At 40.5% G+C, this 5568-nt stretch overlaps 1 pseudogene; it reads left to right on the plus strand.

The window, feature by feature from the left end:
* The first annotated feature begins 388 nt into the window (after positions 1-388).
* LOC101824171 lies at positions 389-1519 on the plus strand (annotated as a pseudogene).
* The last annotated feature ends 4049 nt before the right edge of the window (positions 1520-5568 follow it).

The following is a 5568-nucleotide window of genomic DNA, read 5'->3' on the forward strand; positions in this document are numbered from 1 at the left end:
CAACTATGAATTCTATTTTGCTCATTTCTCATTTCCAAACTTTGCAACATTAGTAATTGGTTAAATGTTGGTAGTGTTGAGACTCAAATACAGGTCTACTCTTACCACAGTTATACCGACTAATGGTGAATAAACAGCATTTGCTTATCATCTTCTCAGTGAAACCCATCATTTTTTCCTGCCACCAACCACTCATTTATGATTTGATTTTCTTTTTTGTGGCCATAGATAACTTATCATTACTCTACATTTTGGTACAACAATAAAAATAACAGTCTGCAACACATTTGCTTGGTAATATCCAAAGGGTTTTTTACAACATAATTTATTTAACCTTGCAGAACCCTGTGTTAAAGAGTCTCTCCGTCACCGCGCCTCGGGCTGGAGGATGCCCAGGAAGCTGCTGCCTCGCTGTCCACATGCTTGGCTCTTCACCTCCCGCAGTCTCACCCTGCCACCTCGCAGGCCGCCTGCACCGGCTACCAAGTCTTCTCGGCCGACTCCACGGCCACCTTGCACGGAGCTGGCCAAGAGCATCAACGAGCATCTTGGTGCTGAATTGGGAAACTGTTGTATACCAGGAAACCAATGGAGAAACAAGAGTTGAAATCAAAGACTCTGTTCGTAGCCGAGATATTTTCATTATACAGACAATACCCAAAGATGTGAATACAGCCGTGATGGAGTTACTGATTGTGGCCTATGCACTAAATACCACCTGTGCCAGGAATATCATTGGTGTCATCCCCTACTTCCCCTACAGCAAGCAAAGCAAGAAGGGGAAGAAGGGTCCCATCATGTGCAAATTCATGCTGACAAAAACCGGTTTAGGTTTAACTCACATAATTGTTACGAATCTTCACCAACAGGAAATTTAAGGCTTTTAAGCTTTCTAGTGAACAGCCTTAGAGCCTCACCTTTCCTGCTTCAGTATATCCAGGAGGAAATCCCAAATTATAGAAATGCAGTCATTGTAGCTAAATCTCCTGATGCTGCAAAAAGGGCTCAATTCTATGCTGACAGACTGTGCCTGGGGGCTGGCTGTGATGCACGGAGAAGCTCAGTGCACAGAGCTGGACATGGATGAGTGTTGACACCCCCCTCATGGTCAAGAACGTTACTGTGCACCCAGGCCTGGAGCTGCCCTTGATGATGGCCAAAGAGAAGCCACCAATAACATTGGTTAGAGATGTCAGAGGAAACAATCATGGTGGATGATGTTATTGACGATGTGGAGAGTTTTGTGGCTGCTGCAGAGATCCTGAAGGAGAGGGGAGCTTACAAGATTTATGTCATGTCTGCACACCGCATCCTGTCCGCCGAAGCCCCCCATCTGATTGAGGAGTCCTCCACTGATGAGGTGGTGGTGACAAACACTGTCCCTCACGAGCTCCAGAACCTTCAGTGTCCCAAGATAAAGACTGTGGACACCAGCTTGATTCTTTCTGAGGGGATCCGGTGAATCCACAATGGTGAGTCCATGGCTTATCTCTTCCAGAACATCACAGTGGATGACTGACTTGGAGCTGCTTTGACCCTGGGCCTACACAGCAGTGTGTCAACCTGGAATAGGCTGCCATTAGGAAGTCTCTACAAGGCTGATGAGGAGGAGGCACTGAGATAGGCAGGAAGACAGAGCTAGTGGATAATGACATGGCATTCACTGTCTGCCATCAGCAGCCCTGTTCCTTATCCCAAGCAGACACTAAAAATCTTATGAAGTGGAAGAGAAACTAATAGAGTCTTTTCGCTTATTTTGTTCAATGGTATCTGCTCTGTGAAAGGCAAGCAGTGTACTGAACTTGATCCCCTGGCACTGTTGTATGCAGGTGTCCTCTTCCTGGACAAGGTTCTAATACATCTTACATAATCACTTTTCTTTCAGAAACCCCAGTGTCTAATGCCATTGAACAGTGAAGTGTCTGTGTCTGCTCTAGTTGAGCTAGTCAGACTAGAGAGTAGTCCTGTCCCTCAGCAACTGTGTTCTTGGGAGCTGCAAACAAAAGTTTCTTGTCAAAACAAAAATAGTCTCTCATCCTTATTTTATTGAGGGAGAATTGTACTATAAAGTAAGTTACCTCAAAGAACATATAATCCTAGTTCCATGATAACTTTAGAAAGAGTGCTGTCTTCTATTATTTTATTTCCAGAATAAAGAAAGCACACATCTTCCAAAGGGGATTGCAATGATATTTACTAAAATGGCCATCCTTGCTCATCCCTGCCCACTCACCACTCCAGGATGCTCAGTCACAATCCCAGTCTGCTCTGGCCCTTGCATTACCATAGCTCTAAACTCACTGTGCTGTCATCTCAGTACAAACTTGTCTCCTGTGATCAACAGCAGGGAGGTGGGGAGCTTTCTTTTCCTGTTTCCCAGTTTGTGCATGCCTACTCTTTGATCAACACACCACGTTCTATTTCTTGAAAATTAAGATGGAAGCTCTAAGACTTTCCCATTCCTAATAGACTCTAAATATTTCTACACTCTCTTTTAATAATGTAAAAAGAATCCTTGCTTTGAACATCTTGTCTTTAATCAATATTCTTATGCAAGTCACATAAATGATCTAATAATATAAGATGTTTAAAAGTTTTATTATGAAGCACGGAGTCAAAGGAGTCTTTTCCATCAGCCAACTTGATGCTTTAGCTCCAAACATCTCTGGTTTGTTTCTGAGCTGGATTGTTCTCTGATGACTTATAATAATTCAAAACCAAATGCCTTTGAAAGAACCTTTTTGAGGAGTCAGTCTTCAATCTCCCATGATCAGAACACTAATGCCTTGTTAACAGTCTTTTAACTCTGGTTATATACTCACACGTATAGCAGATTTCCCTTGATGTCTTTCTTTGATATCTTCATTCCTTGCTTCATTTATCTCTTCTGTAACATGTTCATTTCTCCTTAATGCAGGACTCATGCATTAGCATTACATTATCTGCATATATTTTCATGGTGTCCTGATCAACTTGTGCCACCAAATATGAAAATCTGAGCTCAATCCTGTAACCCATGTGAACAAAGGTGAGACAAGACCCTACCAAGGTGTTTTCTGACCTCCACGGGTACTGTGAATGCATGCCCACAAGCACACATATACATCTTATACACAAAAACACATACCAAGAGTGAATGATTCCAGTATACTCTTTTTTGTTTGTTTGTTTATTTGTTTGTTTTGTTTTTTCGAGACAGGGTTTCTCTGTATTGCTTTGGAGGTTGTCGTGGAACTCACTCTGTAGACCAGGCTGGCCTCAAAACCACAGAGATCTGCCTGCGTCTGCCTCCCCAGTGCTGTGATTAAAGGCATGCACCACCAACACCCGGCTCCAGTATACTCTTTTAAAACTGGAAAATAGGATAAAAAATATTCAGACAATTTTTAAAATAGCAATTGGTACGTAAATTATCAGTTGATACAGTCTGATAGATAAAAGTGGATGGTATATGAACCCCTTGCATTTTCACTGAAACCACACTTCCTTCTTGTGTTTTATTTTTTTCTTAGCTCATTGTAATGGGTAAAATTGGATCTTCTAATTTAACCTCAGTGATTCCTATAACCTGAAAATGTACAAGTAATCTCCAGATGTTAAGAGTTTAGAAGAAAACTTTTCTGTAGCCATGAGATGACACAGTGGCATACTAACAGATGATAAAATTAAGATAAGGGTATCCTTGTTTTTCTCCACCTTAGAAACAATTAAAATGGTTCATAAGATAAAATATTTCTATTGTGGAATTATTATATAATTCCTTCTGTGGAACCCCCAAGACTCTGTAAGGTTTCTTTCAGAAAAAAAAGACAAGTGGCATAATAAATCACCATCAATTTTCATTTTGCTATTTGTAAAAACCTTCATCTTTGAGCAAAGGACATGGTTTAGTCAGGAAAATACTTGACTTACAAGCCTTAGCCCCAGAATCTCCATTGTAAAGGAAGTTCAGTGAGGTAGGGTAAGCCTGTAATCCTGGTGTTGGAGTAGCAGAAACAAGTAGATCTCTGAGACACCCTGACTAGATAGCCTCTATAAAGTGACCAGCACTCAAGAAACCATACTCAAGGACTTTTCTGGCCCTCTACACTGAATTACACACACATGTATATATACACATATGTACCTGCATTCACACACACACACACACACACACACACACACACACCTTTATCCAAACAAAATATTTAAGGAATGTGTCACATAGTCAAATACACAAAAAGATATTACAAAAACTGACACCCTGTTTATTTAAAACAAGGCTTTCTTGATGACTATGAAACAAAACTTGCCCTGAATTTCTTTGAATTAGCCTGACAGTGTGACCCCTAAGTTTCTAAATTTCAAATCACAAGGCTGGGGGCCCTGACCAGGTAAAATGTGTTTGGAATATAAGCATCCCAAAGCAGGACACACTATCTGGTGAATACTATTACAATTAAATAAGAATTTATCACAAGTCACAGAATCTTAGAATTTTAATATGAGAATAATTTGGAGACGTAGTAGTTAAATAGGAGAGACTCCATATGATAAGACAACCTCTGCTAGTCCTTGAAGATTTTTCAGGTGAATATGCAAAGCTTTATTGGGACTTTGTCATTTCAGTTACTGCAGCTACTATCGTACTGATCGCAAAATCCGAACCCTTACAGAATCTTTGTTTTATTATTTTGGGTGCTTTGGTTGTCTTTCTTCTAAAGGATATGAAATACATGACACTAATTAGGTTTGGAGGTGAGACCCAGAGCACATTCATCTGACAAAATTTATGGCATATGGAAATGTGCTCTTCATCTGAAAAATGTGTGGAGGCTTGTCAGTCGCTCACTTCTGTTGTTTATAGCCAGCTTAACCTATTGGGAAAGGGCTTTAATGGCCAGCCTGAGCTGATCAAGTATACACAGAAGTTCAGCATGAGTGGAGATCAGACCCATAATTCAGTTCCAGCATGTCACAATGTCTTTGTGACATTGGGACTAACATTGTACTCACCATAACAAACTGGAGGGAAAAAATCTTCACCAATTTCTGAAACAGCTTTAAATGCCACCAACACATTTATTTCATTTTCTTTACCCTTTTTCTCTGATTTTTGTTACCATTAAGAGTCAGATATAAGGGTGTCTGGACAAATGGGCCAATTTCTGTTTTTATCAAATTATGTTCTGTTCTTATGAAATTAAGACTTCAGATGACAAGTTTTCTATATGCTCACTTAAGCAAATCATGAAGTTCAATAGTATATCTCAGATCAGACAGTACTTTCTTTTTTAAAATTAATTAATTAAATTTATTCATTTATTTTACATCTCAACTGCAGTTTCCCCTCCCTTCTTTCCTCCCATTCCCTCCCCCACCCACCCCCAACCACTGCTGCTCCATTTCTGTTGAGAAAGGGGCAGGCCTCCCATGGGTATCAACAAATAAAGGCATATCAAGTTGAGGTAGGACTAAGCTCCTGCCCTTGTATTAGGGGTAGGAAAGGCAACCCAGTATAGATAATAGGTTCCTGAAAGCCAGGAAAAGTGTTAGGGATAGCCTCTGCTTCCAGCACTAGGAATCCCA

This window comes from Mesocricetus auratus, unplaced genomic scaffold, assembly GCF_017639785.1.
Source record: "Mesocricetus auratus isolate SY011 unplaced genomic scaffold, BCM_Maur_2.0 Super-Scaffold_100018, whole genome shotgun sequence".
Classification (NCBI taxonomy): Eukaryota; Metazoa; Chordata; class Mammalia; order Rodentia; family Cricetidae; genus Mesocricetus; species Mesocricetus auratus.